The following is a 14,339-nucleotide window of genomic DNA, read 5'->3' as shown; positions in this document are numbered from 1 at the left end:
CGCAGTCACGGGGAGAACATGCAAACTCCACACAGAAAGATCCCGAGCCCGGGATTGAACTCAGGATTACTCAGGACCTTCGTATTGTGAGGCAGACGCACTAACCCTTCTGCCATCGTGCTAACCAGTAAAAAAAACATGGTAACACTCCAAGGTTTCTCATAGTCATTCACATCGACGTCCCACTGGGGTGAGTTTTTCCTTGCCCTTATGTGGGCTTTGTACCGAGGATGTCGTTGTGGCTTGTGCAGCCCTTTGAGACTTGTGATTTAGGGCTATATAAATAAACATTGAGTATGGGGAACATATTCACCATTAATTAGTTGCTTATTAACATGCAAATTAGTAACATATTGGCTCTTAACTAGTCATTATTAAGTACTTATTAATGCCTTATTCGGCATGGGCTTATTATAACCCTAACTCTCTAACCCTGGCCCTAACCCTCTAACCTACTCAGTGGCCTAGTGGTTAGAGTGTCCGCCCTGAGATCGGTAGGTTGTGAGTTCAAATCCCGGCCGAGTCATACCAAAGACTATAAAAATGGGACCCATTACCTCCCTGCTTGGCACTCAGCATCAAGGGTTGGAATTGGGGGTTAAATCACCAAAATGATTCCCGGGCGCGGCCACCGCTGCTGCCCACTGCTCCCCTCACCTCCCAGGGGGTGATCAAGGGTGATGGGTCAAATGCAGAGAATAATCTCGCCACACCTAGTGTGTGTGTGTGACAATCATTGGTACTTTAACTTTAACTTTTAACTTTTTAACCCTAACCTTAACCAAATAACTCTAAATTAAGTATTTGTTACTTAGAATATGTTCCCCTAGTGTCCAAAAAACTAAATTAAGTCTTTGTTACTAAAAATATGTTCCCCATACTAAAGTGTTACCACAAACATATAACTTTGTCTTGAATTTGAAAAAAAAAAAACATTTTATTTTTCACTAAAGAAGGGTTCGGTGAATGCGCATATGAAACTAGTGGGGTTCGGTACCTCCAACAAGGATAAGAACTACTGGTCTATGGTCACCAGCGAATAGAGAATAGATAACATCAACAATGTCCCGACAACAAAGATAGAAACTTAAACAGGTGAGGAGAAATGCTTTGGGACAAAAGTGAAGCAGCCACGGGAAAACACCAACAAAACCGGGAGCGCCACCAAAATAAAAGCACAAGACAGGAACTAACACAAAACATCGGAGAACACTAACAAAACCCAACATAAAGACAAGGCCTGGTGTAATCAGCCGTGACACCATCATAGCTATTAGACAATAATCGCAATCTGCTGGAAGTTGGCTGATTGACACTGATGTCAAAATGTATTTTTCACTAATAAAACACAAGTAAAATGGTGTTCTTCAAAGATGTATTTGTGCTACATGTCCAGCAGAGGGCACACTAACTCGTTTCATCTTTCATCACCAGCAGAGGGAAGTAGTGAGGACTAGAGAGCCAATTGCATTTACTCAACCCAATCGTGTGAATCAATGGCAAGTTCAGACCGAGTTTGTGAAGTAAACAATAAGCCAACAAGTTATGTCTCAAAGCACATTGTGTCTCAACCAGCCTACAGCAGGCAACTGCAATTTTGCACCAATTTTCACTCTAAACGTGAGTGAAGAATGCCCTACCAATTTTAACCACTAGATCGCAGTACAGAGCTGGAATAGTTTAGTCCCAGTTCCAACTTTGACTATAGTTTCAGTTCCTTGAAAAAGTTTTAAGATTTTTTTGGAGAGAAGTGTAGTTAGGTTTTTTTTTTTTAATATAGTTTATATAAAACACAAATTATTCATTTTTCTATTCAACTGTTTGTACAAATGTAATAACAATTCTGGGGAAAATTTAAAGGGAATGTAATCTGTTGGCATCTCATTTAAACATGGGATTGAACTCCGATCCCTATTGAACTTGTGATTGCTATTCTGCTTCCTAACCACTGCTCCATTCCATCATGAATAGATTTTATTCAACTCAATTTTATTGCTTAAAAATATGTTGAGTTGTGACAAGAACGTTTGACATCACGTTGAAGAAGAGGACACACACAGAACCTCAACAAAGTGTCCCTGTGGCGAGGAAAACTGACAATAAAAGGTTTGTCCGTTTAAATAATCAATTCACACTGACTGTTGTTAAAGTACTACATTTATACTGAAGCTTGTTTGTTGGGTTAAGCTAACGTAGCATGTCGCTAGTTAATCATTAGCAATCAGCACGTCATTCAAAACTTTCCTTTTGTTCTCAGTAATTACCGAATGAAACAAGTACAAAAATACCTACCGACAGATGTTCATGTTTACTTTAGATTTGCCAGCTTGTTGATTCGCTAGTTTAAGATTAATTTCTTTGCTCGGTAGTTTCTTAGCTCCTTGTCCTAGCTAGTTTAATGACATAACTCGAGTCAGTTAAGTTGTACAGTACAAAGTTATCTCAATGTACATGGATTTGATTTATCACATATATTAGATAGTCAGAATGAGGATTGGTCTTTCTTGTGAAGCTAAATATAGGCAGAATGAGAATAAGTCTTTCTTGTGAAGCTAAATCACACATGAACAAGCTTGTAATCTTTACATATTACATTCTGATGCTTGTATGTATGTTTTAAGCGTGGATATGTTTGAATTATATTCATTGTAACTAATCACAACTAAATAAGTTGTTTTTGTTTACATTGCTTTTGTTTGATTTAGATCAGTGGAGAGATTTGTCATCACCACTTTGCAGCTGACAGAAAGATTTTAAGGTAAGAAATATATATTATGTTTGAATATTCAATAGAAAGTTTTGCTTACATTATTTTTGTAATTCAGTGATTGTTGTCTGTGTAAGGTGGGCAGAATTTGAAAGTTGAGATGCAGTGTTAATTAGGGCAATAATTTTTTTGCAAATGTACAAAACTCTAAGCGAGTGAAGTTGTCACGTTGTGTAATCTGTAAATAAAAACAGAATACAATGATTTGCAAATCCTTTTCAACTTCTATTCAATTGAATAGACTGCAAAGAAAGATATTTAATGTTCGAACTGAGGAACGTATTTATTTTTGCAAATAATCATTCACTTAGAATTTAATGGCAGCAACACATTGCAAAAAAGTTGGCACAGTGGCATTTTTGCCACTGTGTTACATGGCCTTTCCTTTTAACAACACTCAGTAAAAAATGTTGAAGCTTTTCAGGTGGAATTCCTTCCCATTCTTGCTTGATGTATAGCTTACCGTATTTTCCGCACCATAAGCCGCCCTGGGTTATAAGCCGCGCCTTCAATGAACGGCATATTTCAAAACTTTGTCCACCTATAAGCCGCCCCGTGTTATAAGCCGCATCTAACTGCGCTAAAGGAATGTCAAAAAAAACAGTCAGATAGGTCAGTCAAACTTTAATAATATATTAAAAACCAGCGTTCTAACAACTCTGTTCACTCCCAAAATGTACGGTAATGTGCAAATGTGCAATCAATAAGCATCAATAACTTAATGTTGCTCGAACGTTAATGTCACAACACACAAAATAAATATAACGCTCACTTTCTGAAGTTATTCTTCATTCATAAATCCCTCGAATTCTTCTCCTTCGGTGTCCGAATTAAAAAGTTGGGCGAATACGGGATCCAAAATGGCCGGCTCCGTCTCGTTGCAGTTCTGTGAATCCTGCCTTCCGGAAAGCTCGGACCACAGTTGTGACCGAAATATCCGCCCAGGCATTTACGATCCACTGGCAGATGTTGGCGTATGTCGTCCGGCGCTGTCTCCCTGTCTTAGTGAAGGTGTGTTCGCCTTCGGTCATCCATTGTTCCCACGCCGTTCGCAGTCGTGCAATAAATGCCCTGTTGACACCAATATCGAGCGGTTGGAGTTCTTTGGTTAAATATTGCCTTAAGTTTAAATTCTGCGTTATACGCGTGTCGCTTAGTAGGAGCCATTTTGTGGTCTTTAATACAGATGTAAACACACAAATAAAATGAAACGCAATATCCGGGGGCTTCTTCTTTTATGGGGGCGGGTGGTTGCTTACAGTAGAAGAAGAAGCGCTTCCTCTTCTATGGGGGCGGGTGCTTACCTTGGCGGTTGCTTACCATAGAAGAAGAAGCGCTTCCTCTTCTACGGGGAAAAAAGATGGCGGCTGTTTACCGTAGTTGCGAGACCGAAACTTTATGAAAATAAATATTTATATTAATCCATATATAAGGCGCACCGGGTTATAAGCCGCACTGTCAGCTTTTGTGAAAATTTGTGGTTTTTAGGTGCGGCTTATAGTGCGGAAAATAGTAAGTTGTTCAACAGTCCAGGGTCTCTGTTGTGGTATTTTTGGCTTCATAATTTTCAATGGGAGACAGGTCTGGACGACAGGCAGGCCAGTGTGGTACCTGCACTCTTTTCTGTGTGTTGTTGATAAATGGCTTTCGATTTGCATAGTAGAGTTTTAACTTGCACTTACAGATGTAGCGACAAACTGTAGTTACTGACAGTGGTTTTCTGAAGTGTTCTTGAGCCCATGTGGTCATATCCTTTACACACTGATGTCGCTTTTTGATGCAGTACCGCCTGAGGGATCGAAGGTCCGTAATATCGCTTACGTGCAGTGATTTCTCCAGATTCTCTGAACCTTTTGATGATATTGAGGACCGTAGATGGTGAAATCCCTAAATTCCTTGCAATAGATTGTTGAGAAATGTTGTTCTTAAACTGTTCGACAATTGGCCCACGCATTTGTTCACCAAGTGGTGACCCTCGCCCCATCCGTGTTTGTGAATGACTGAGCATTTCATGAAAGCTGCTTTTATACCCAATCATAGCACCCACCCGTTCACCTGTGAGATGTTCCGAATAAGAGTTTTATGAGCATTCCTCAACTTTCTTAGTCTTTTTTGCCACTTGTGCCAGCTTTTTTGAAACATGTTGCAGGCATCAAATTCCAAATGAGCTAATATTTGCAGAATATAACAATGTTTTCCAGTTTGAACGTTAAGTATCTTGTCTTTGCAGTCTATTCAATTGAATATAGGTTGAAAAGGATTTGCAAATCAATGTATTTTGTTTTTATTTACGATTTACACAACGTGCCAACTTCACTGGTTTTGGGATTTGTAAAAAAAACCTTCACTTTGGATAAGATAAGACAGGATATAATTTTACTTTATTGTCATTGCATCTAAAAAGTACAATAAAGTTACATCCCCCTCCCCCACCACCACCACCACCGTTAAACACACACATACAGTGTGCACTCTTTTCACAGTGTGAACCCATCATTGAATTATAATTCATATTCTGGTTACAGATCTGTTCCATTGACAACAAGGAATTGCGTCTCCGGCAAGCAGAAGTATAAAAGGCAGCTGGCAGGAAGTTTAATGATGTCCTTTTAACAGACGAGTCCACGGTTTTGTTAAGTTTTTTGTCTTGAGGTGTTGGGAGCAGGAAAGCCATCAAGGCCAAGACCAAACCAAAAGCCAAACACCCTGTCAAACTGAATGTGTGGAATAGAATTTGAAGGCACATTGCGTCATGGGAGACACCGGAGGTTGTCATGATTGTAGGGATGCAGATGAATGAGGTGGAGGTGTGAGGTAACAAAGGGGAATTTAATAATAAAACAAACAAAAAGCGAGAGCAACGGGGAAGTGCTCTGACCAAAGAAGCTGAGACGAACACAAAACAAAATGCAAAACGCTTATAGAAAATGTGGAGTTGACGACGTCCACACAGTACGAGTGTACTTAGCATCCAAAAGGATCGTCTATGGTCACCAGAGAATAGACAATAGCAGCACTTACAAACAATGTCCCAACAACAAATGGTGGCTCACACTCAACTTAAATAGAACTGCTAACAGAAAGCAGGTAAGGGAAAATGCTCTGTGACAAAAGTAAAGCAGCCACGGGAAAACACCAAGAAAACCGGAATAGCCACCAAAATAAAGGCACAGGACAGGAACTAACACAAAACACCGGAGATCACTAACAAAATGGCACACACAGCCTTATAACCAGCCGTGACAGAATGTCCTCCCAACAAAATGGATACCAGACGTTCTAGAAAAAAAGGTCCAAAGTCACAGGAGAGCGGAGGGAGGACAAGACGGTGGGTCGCCTGGCCATATGTTGTCGCAACCAGCGGGGAAGAGTCAGTTGGCACCGACAGACTGCCGGCAAGGTGGGCGACCACGGAACTGCCACATTTCGTGGCTGAAGAGGGGGCCGGGACGCGTGCGGGTGACATGCTGGAGGCAATGAGGAGCCACCTGGAAGCTATGGTGGCGACAAGGAGCCCGCTGGATATGAAGAAAGCACCAGCCTCGACAAGGAGCCCGATGGAGACGATGGCGGCGGCAGCGCCGTGAGACGGCCTGCTGGAGACGAAGAAGGCGATGCCATGGGAGGAGCCGCTGAAGATGATGACGTCGTCTTGGGAGGAGCCAGAGCAGCAGGTGGCTGGTCTGGAGGTGTGTCCCGAGCTAGAGCAGCAGGCGGCTTGTCTGTCTGCGTGAAAGCCGCTGATGACAAAGATGGCGGCCGCACAGCAGGAGATGAAAATGGCGTCTGCAGCGCAGGAGCAGCAGGTGGCGACTTTTAAATGCAGTTTAAGTTATTTTAGGCATGTGCTTACGAACAACCAAGATGACTAATTAATTCATGAATATTTATTTACACTGTAACTGTGCGGATAATTAAGATGATTATTAAAAGGTTTCCATTCAAAAGAAAGGAAAGGCAAAGCGCTAAAAAAACCCAATTAATTTTGTTTATGAGTTAAAAAAACAGTTAAAATAGTAGCAATAAAAACAAACACTTCCTCTAAAAGAAAAACAAACTTTTTGTGATGATGTGTTGAAAAAGCCGCACACTGATATATTGACTATTGACAGCTTCTTTCCCACTTCCATCACTCTCCTGAACAGTAGATAATGTGGACAGCACAATCTGATCTGTTCCCAAGCACAGCCTGACTTTACTGGCACTACTGACTTGATCACTCATGCATCCTGCATATTACACACTTATTGCACATTACAGACCATGCACCTGGCTTTTGTTGCACTGCACTACTCTTTCTCTACATTTGTTGTAACTATATACCTTTCTTATGCATATATTTGTACTTTGCACAAAATCTTGTTTAGTCTTACTTGTATATAATGCTGATAGGTGACTAGTATATGTCTTGCTGTAAAGTATGTACCTATAGATTACTTTCTTGCTCAGTGAATGTATACGGGTCTATTTGTTGTACAGTGGGGCAAAAAAGTATTTAGTCAGCCACCAATAGTGCAAGTTCTCCCACTTAAAATGATGACAGAGGTCTGTAATTTTCATCATAGGTACACTTCAACTGTGAGAGACATAATGTGAAAAAAAATCCAGGAATTCACATTGTAGGATTTTTAAAGAATTTATTTGTAAATTATGGTGGAAAATAAGTATTTGGTCAATAACAAAAATTCAACTCAATACTTTGTAATATAACCTTTGTTGGCAATAACAGAGGTCAAACGATTACTATAGGTCTTTACCAGGTTTGCACACACAGTAGCTGGTATTTTGGCCCATTCCTCCATGCAGATCTTCTCGAGAGCAGTGATGTTTTGGGGCTGTCGCCGAGCAACACAGACTTTTCACTCCCTCCACAGATTTTCTATGGGGTTGAGGTCTGGAGACTGGCTAGGCCACTCCAGGACTTTCAAATGCTTCTTACGGAGTCACTCCTTCGTTGCCCAGGCGGTGTGTTTGGGATCATTGTCATGCTGGAAGACCCAGCCACGTTTCATCTTCAAAGCTCTCACTGACGGAAGGAGGTTTTGGCTCAAAATCTCACGATACATGGCCCCATTCATTCTTTCCTTAACACGGATCAGTCGGCCTGTCCCCTTAGCAGAAAAACAGCCCCAAAGCATGATGTTTCCACCCCCATGCTTCACAGTAGGTATGGTGTTCTTTGGATGCAACTCAGTATTCTTCTTCCTCCAAACACGACAAGTTGAGTTTATACCATCCATCCATTTTCTACCGCTTATTCCCTTTGGGGTCGCGGGGGGCGCTGGAGCCTCAAAAAGTTCTATTTTGGTTTCATCTGACCACATGACATTCTCCCAATCCTCTGCTGTATCATCCATGTACTCTCTGGCAAACTTCAGACGGGCCTGGACATGCACTGGCTTAAGCAGGGGGACACGTCTGGCACTGCAGGATTTGATTCCCTGTCGGCGTAGTGTGTTACTGATGGTAACCTTTGTTACTTTCGTCCCAGCTCTCTGCAGATCATTCACCAGGTTCCCCCGTGTGGTTCTGGGATTTTTGCTCACCGTTCTCATGATCATTTTGACCCCACGGGATGAGATCTTGCGTGGAGCCCCAGATCGAGGGAGATTATCAGTGGTCTTGTATGTCTTCCATTTTCTGATAATCGCTCCCACACTTGATTTTTTCACACCATGCTGCTTGCCTATTGTAGATTCACTCTTCACAGTCTGGTGCAGGTCTACAATTCTTTTCCTGGTGTCCTTCGACAGCTCTTTGGTCTTGGCCATAGTGGAGTTTGGAGTCTGACTGTTTGAGGCTGTGGACAGGTGTCTTTTATACAGATAACGAGTTCAAACAGGTGCCATTATTACAGGTAACGAGTGGAGGACAGAAGAGCTTCTTAAAGAAGTTACAGGTCTGTGAGAGCCAGAGATCTTCCTTGTTTGAAGTGACCAAATACTTATTTTCCACCATAATTTACAAATAAATTCTTTAAAATTCCTACAATGTGAATTCCTCACAGTTGAAGTGTACATATGATGAAAATTACAGACCTCTGTCATCATTTTAAGTGGGAGAACTTGCACAATCGGTGGCTGACTAAATACTTTTTTGCCCCACTGTATGTTTAGAGAGCTAACAACTGCCAAAGACAAATTCCTTGTATATGCAAGTATACTTGGCCAAATTAACCTGATTCTGATTCTGATGTGTGTGTCCTGTTTTGTGCGCGTGTGTGCGCGCGTGCAGCACAGCAGTGAGTCGCGAAATTAAGGTCCTGCAAGAGGCGAATGAAGCACAGAGAAAAGTATCAAAGCTTTGAAGAATGATCTGAGAGAACAAAGCTGGGATATTTTGAGAGAACAAAGCTGGGACAATGTGTGCAGTAAGAATGATGTAGTTCAGGGGTGGCCAATCAGTCAGAGACTAAGAGCCACTTTTTTTTTTACTGTGTTACTGCAATGAGCCACATCCTACACATGGGCACACATGAACATCACCCCATCCCTTCCACACACACACACACACACACAGATCTCTGCTCATCCAGATTTATTGTAAATGTCACACACCAACATGACTCCTACAGTACTAAGACCACAGGCCAGTTATTTTGAACAATTAATATTGTGTGCACTGTCACACACACACAAACTCTGTTCAACCAAGTCCACATACAAAAATATATTTTTTCTCTTACTATGCATGTTGATTAGTGGGACTTCTGGCATTCCTTGTCGTGGACAATTTTGTTGCCACTCGAAGAAATTATTTCACATGGGTGTCAGTCAGAACAGATCGATGCTTTGATTTCACATGTTTCAGGGTAGAAAACACGGACTCGCAGACGTATGTTGACCCAAACATTGACAGTATCTTATTGCGCAGCCTGTTTGACATTGGGGTATTTTTCAATTGGCACACTTTTCCAGAAATCAATGGTCCCTTCCTTTCAAGCAGCTCTCAGTTGGTCCTCCTCACAAAGATCAATCATCTCCAACTCAGCCGCAGACTCATCTGTGACAGGCGGGCCTTTCAAACAGTCCGTATCCGCATTAAATGGGTCGACGAGGATTGTAATCTGTGGCTTTTTCAGTTGGAGATAATGGAACCGGGTCACAAAGCTTTCGTGCAGGTTTTCAACCAGTGTCGCATATCTGTGTCTCTTCTTTTTGAGGGCGGCGCTGGTGACCTGCCCGCTGGCTTTTAGCAGAGTGGGAAAATGCGTTAAATCTCCCTTTTGAATACGCGCCTTGAACAGCTTCAGTTTGTTGATGAACGCAAACACACTTTGTAACAGGTCAGGCAGCATTTTTAACTTACCCTGCAGGGTCAGGTTCAGTCTGTCCAAGTGACACAGCATGTCGACCAAAAAGGCCAGATCCATAATCCACTCGAGGTCCGAGAGCTCGGGATAGTCCTTGTCCTTCTCTTCCATGAACAGTTTCACAGCATCCAAAAGCTCAAAAAAGATAGAGAGTACCTTGCCTTTTGACAGCCACCTCACAGTGCAGTGCAGTGGCAGGTCACCTGGAAGCCCTTGGTCCAGCACAGCGATAAGATTCCTGAATTGCTTGTGGTTAAGTGCATGTGTACGGATGTAGTTGACGATTTCCATCACAGGCTTCATGACGTTCTTTAAATTCAATGATTTAGACACGAGTTGCTCCCTGTGGATAATGCAGTGGAAATTCCAAAACTCGGGAAATGTTTCGTCAGCTTTGCACAGCCCCACAAGCCCATTCACAGATCCGATCATGGCTGGTGCTCCATCTGTGGCTATTGCAGTTAGTTTCTGTATGGCTAGATTTACTTTCGCAAATGCAGCCATCATTGTTTCTTTCACGGGTTCTGTCTTTTAATGGCACAATATCAAGGAGTTCTTATTTTATCACACAATCGTGTGCAGACCGTGCAAATATTGCCAACTGAGGCTTGTCTTGTATGTCACAACTCTCATCCAATGCGACACTAAAATACTCTCATGCTTGAAGGTCAGAGTGCAACTGTGATTCAATATCCGTGTTAATGTCCGATAATCTGCGTTCAACAGTGTGGCGGGACAGTTGGACTTCTGATACCCTTCTTTTTAGTTTGTCGTCTTCAGGAGACAAGATTTCAACAGCGTCACTGAGGCATTTTTTTAACGAAGTCCCCTTCATTGTATGGCTTTTGATACAAGCGTTACGGTCTCTGAGTGCTTTGTAAATTTTGGGAAAAACTGTTTCTGCTTTTCTGCCTGACTTTTCAAAGTGGCCAACTTGTGCTTGCGAAGTTCTGTCCCTTTTGGAAATTCCTGGTCGATGTTAGCATGGAGTGAGCTAAAGTGACGCTGAAGATTTGAAGCTTTGAAATGCGCTAATGACGCCTGACATATAAGGTAGAATGGCTTGCCATTACGTTCAACAAAAAATATGAACTGTCGTGTGTTCTTCATACTTTCGTTTTGCTGTGTTTTTTTTCCCTGCCATTTTGAGAGCGAACTTGTCACAAATTGTTTACTACTGTGATCTCACACACATGCACCTTTGACGTCACTCAAACCGGCTTCGGCCTCTTCTTCTTCTTCTTATGTGCAACTCAAACCCGGCTTAAGCCGGGCGGAAAAAGTAATCCGAATATTGTAATGAAATTCAAGTATTTCCTTTTTTTCATCGTGATGATCACGATCACGGCCTATAGAACGCCACAGTGTTTTACAAGCTAGATTTTGAGAAAATGCCCTCTTTGTGCTGAGCGGAAGTCAATGAAGCGGCCGTGTCTCGGTCGCGCTGCATTTTGGGAAATGTAGTGTTTTTCATCCCGGCGAACGCCAGAGAGAGTAGATATACTACAGTGCAGTAACACGGCAACATTAAAGAGTTTGTCGCATTTTTTATTTTTTTTAATTTTTTTTAAATGTTATATATATATATATATGAAACCAGCCAAAGAGCCGCGGGTTGGCCAGGCCTGATGTAGATGAAGCATATTGTACTTTTCAATACTTGCATGCTTATTTATTAAAAAAATAAAAATGAGGAACGCTTCACGAATTTGCGTGTCATCCTTGCGCAGGGGCCATGCTAATCTTCTCTGTATCGTTCCAATTTTAGTATATGCGTTACCGAAGTAGCGCAATGGGTCTAGGAAACGATTTGGTATAAGTAGGCTACGTCCCGCTACCTTTTGCACAGACATGGTAGCAGAAAACAAGCCAAATTGAACTCTATATGATACTACATGTCAACGTTTACGGATGATTATGATCTAATGTATGTATGTAATGACAGCGCTAAAAATAAACTTCAAATGCAGTCTGAGTCAGTCCCAGCAAGGGCCGATGGGTAGTATATTCAAAGGCCTTGGACGTCAGACTGCTAGCATTGGTGCAAAAGGTTCCTTCCCCCTCACGGCACCAACAATGGCAGCAGTCTGACGTCAAGAATATTTGCATACTCCTCCCCCATCAGAACATACTCCTCCTCCAGCAGACTCGTTCTCGAGTAGAACGCTCATGCCTCTGATCACATGGCTTTCTTCACAAGTCCTTACCAATACGCCATTACAGAAGCCAAATATTATCATTACTTTGATGTTTTTTGTTATTTAAGTGTGTGGTCGACCTTGTTAAATATTCAAAAAATACTACTTGCAAAAACTAAAAACAGCATGTTTTCTCAATGTAGTGCAGTCAGGATTCAAACGATGTGTATTACTTACTTTCCAGTTGTCACCAACTTAGATCAACATATGTAATTTCTAACACCTCCAATACTGTCAGCCTTAAGAAGTCAGAATTTTCTTAATTTTCCCTGTTTGTTGCCACTAGCTAAACAAATCTAAAATGAGAAAGTAGAAAAATCGAAAATGTATTCAAAATGTATAAAACAGTTGGCATGTGGCAACTATGAAGTTGTATGACTCTGGGGAACACAGTTGCAAAATTATCTAAAAAGAAGTTAGAATCAGAATCAGAAGCAAAATTATCTAAAAAGAAGTTAGAATCAGAATCAGAATCAGCTTTATTGTCATTACGCAAGGTAACGAGATTGAGGCCATTCCATACAGTGCGATGTGTGCATGCTAGAAAAACAATGTGCAAATATATAAAAATTTAAAAAATGTAGAAGTGCAATGAATATGGTGTGAAATGAATATATACATGAAAAAACAAACAAAAACAGGGTGGTTGTTGGAATGGGTTATTGCACCGAAGAGAAGGCAGTTATGAGGGACAATGGGGCAGTCCGTTCAGGATGGTTATGGCCCTGGGGAAGAAGCTGTTCTTTAGCCTGTTTGTTTTGGTTTTAATGCACCTGTAGCGCTTCCCAGAGGGCAGCAGGTGGAACAGGTCAGAGCCAGGGTGGGTGCTGTCTTTGATGATGGCACTGGCTCTGTTGAGGCAGCGGGAGGTGTAGATGTCCGTCAGAGAGGGGAGAGGGCGGCCGATGATCTTCTGAGCCGTCTTGACCACTCTTTGCAGCCTCTCCCTGTCTGCTGCAGTGCAGCTGCCATACCATACCGTAATACAGTAGGTCAGCAGGCTCTCGATGGACGAGCGGTAGAAGGTCAGCAGCAGGTCAGGCTTCAGGTTGTACTTCCCGAGGACTCTAAGGAAGTGTAGCCGCTGCTGAGCCTTCTTGATGATTGATGTGGTGTTGACTGTCCAGGAGAAGTCGTTAGAGATGTGGACTCCAAGGTACCTGAAGGTGTGGACCCTCTCTACACGCTCGCCGTTGATGTAGAGGGGGGCAGGGTCGGTGCTGCTCCTCCTGAAGTCGACGATGATCTCTCTGGTCTTGCTGGTGTTGAGAGCGAGGTTGTTCTCCGAAGACCAGGCCGTCAGCTTCAGGACCTCCTCTCTGTAGGCAGCCTCGTCACCCCTGGAGATGAGCCCGACCACTGTGGTATCGTCTGCAAACTTGACGGTAAGGTTGTCACTGTGGGCCGGACTGCAGTCATGGGTGTAAAGGCAGTAGAGGAGGGGGCTCAGCACACAGCCCTGTGGGGAGCCGATGCTCAGCGTGCGGGAGGATGAGAGGTGCGGGCCAAGTCTCACATTCTGGGGTCGGTCCGTTAGGAAGTCCCTTATCCAGGCGTTTGTGGGAGGGGGGAGGCCAAGAGTGTCCAGTTTATTGCATGCTAATGTTAAGATGTTAGCATGCTAATAACAGATAGCATGCTAACGGTAGTATGCTAGCAGTTGAGTAACAAGCACCAGGAGCATTTCATCTTTGGTAGTGTTCAAATCTGTTAAGAAATGTGGTCTAGGTCAGTGGTCCCCCAACCACACGATTGGTACCGGGCCGCGCAAAAAAAAATATATATATATTTTTTTTAATTACCGGTAAATCAACATAAAAACACAATATATACACTATATATCAATGTATATCAATACAGTCTGCAGGGAAATGTGTTAGACACGCACGACCGCGAAAGTGGCCCCGATCGATACAGTTACCGAGATTTTACCTGGAATAAAACGGCACAAGTGCAGATGGAAGCTCTCCAGAGAAGTGGAGCCTCGTGCACAGTGGAAGACGGGAAGAGCCACTCCTCCTTTGGTCACTGTGGAAGTCCTTGTATAAAGCACCACGCCAGG

The 14,339-nt window shown here is 42.5% G+C and overlaps 1 long non-coding RNA gene and 1 other non-coding gene across 2 annotated transcripts; one reads left to right on the top strand and one right to left on the bottom strand.

Annotated features, from left to right (window-relative positions):
- The first annotated feature begins 511 nt into the window (after nt 1-511).
- LOC133589358 (uncharacterized) lies at nt 512-7,129 on the top strand. The gene is made up of 3 exons (XR_009814433.2): nt 512-2,106; nt 2,706-2,758; nt 5,293-7,129. It is a non-coding gene; the product is annotated as an uncharacterized lncRNA (long non-coding RNA).
- A 4,635-nt stretch (nt 7,130-11,764) lies between these two features.
- Nucleotides 11,765-11,870, bottom strand: LOC133590747 (U6 spliceosomal RNA). The gene has a single exon (XR_009814500.1). It is a non-coding gene; the product is annotated as a U6 spliceosomal RNA (small nuclear RNA).
- Nucleotides 11,871-14,339: the final 2,469 nt, after the last annotated feature.

The sequence above is a fragment of the Nerophis lumbriciformis genome, linkage group LG03, assembly GCF_033978685.3.
Source record: "Nerophis lumbriciformis linkage group LG03, RoL_Nlum_v2.1, whole genome shotgun sequence".
Taxonomy (NCBI): Eukaryota; Metazoa; Chordata; class Actinopteri; order Syngnathiformes; family Syngnathidae; genus Nerophis; species Nerophis lumbriciformis.
Note: the sequence above shows the minus strand (reverse complement) of the source record. Positions and strands in the feature narration are given on the sequence as shown.